The sequence below is a fragment of the Neolamprologus brichardi genome, chromosome 9 (assembly GCF_056152115.1).
Source record: "Neolamprologus brichardi isolate AB-2024 chromosome 9, ASM5615211v1, whole genome shotgun sequence".
Classification (NCBI taxonomy): Eukaryota; Metazoa; Chordata; class Actinopteri; order Cichliformes; family Cichlidae; genus Neolamprologus; species Neolamprologus brichardi.
The window spans coordinates 13911442-13912411 of record NC_142112.1 but is presented as its reverse complement, the minus strand read 5'-3'; positions in this window follow the sequence as shown (position 1 = coordinate 13912411).

Genomic DNA, 970 nt, shown 5'->3' with positions numbered 1-970 from the left:
TATATAAATTTTTTGCACACTCTGATACAATTCAGTCTTTCAAAGACTTGCACAGATGTTGGTTCTCAATGGATTATAGATTTTGTAGAATCACTTATTTGATTTCTTCATCAAGGTTTTTAATTTGGAGAGCCCCTTTGCCCCTCTTAAAGCATTATTTGGGGTGGTAGACTCAAGCAGGTTACACATCATGAAGAAGCTCTATCCACAGTGTTAGCAGGAAAAATTCTGCTCCAGTCTAGAAAATCTGAGACAAACCCATTGTTTGATAAGTGGCTGAAAGAATTAGGAAATTTGCTACACCTGGGGAAAAATATGGAAAGTTAGATACAGTATATCAGACAAAATGAGTCTCTTTCAGAAAATCACAAGTTGAAATCAATCTCTAATGGTCTTACAGATCAACAACAAGGCAGGTAAGTAAAGCGAACACTAGTAACACATCAAATCATATATTTTCTCTTCTTTCTTCTAAATATTTGTATTTTCTAAACCTTTAAAACTACAAATATATTTTTAAAAAGTATCAGGTAATAAGAGGTTACATTACATCAACACATTCAGTTACCATAAATCGGCCTAGTTTTCTTTCCTAATGTATCGGTGCCCGACAGATTTATCGGGGACCTGTGTAGGGACGCACACACCCCTACACTATTTCTCTGGTAAAATTGGTTAAGTAAACGGGAAACGGGACTTTCAGTCAACAATGCTTACAACGTTCAGTAACGTGAAACGTAAAAATAAAGAAAATTTTGAGATTAATCAAACAAAGAGTGTTTTAAAAGGAAAAACAAAAGTTTGGATTTTATTAATAAATTGGATAATGACGAACCGAAATACTTTAGTTAAGGGTTTCCGTTTAGACTACATAAAAGTAATAAATGTGCAGTGTATAGCAGTAAGCCTGTTTCGTGTTCCGACTTATTACACAGCAGTATTACCCCTTTTCCACTAGTATCTACTGGGG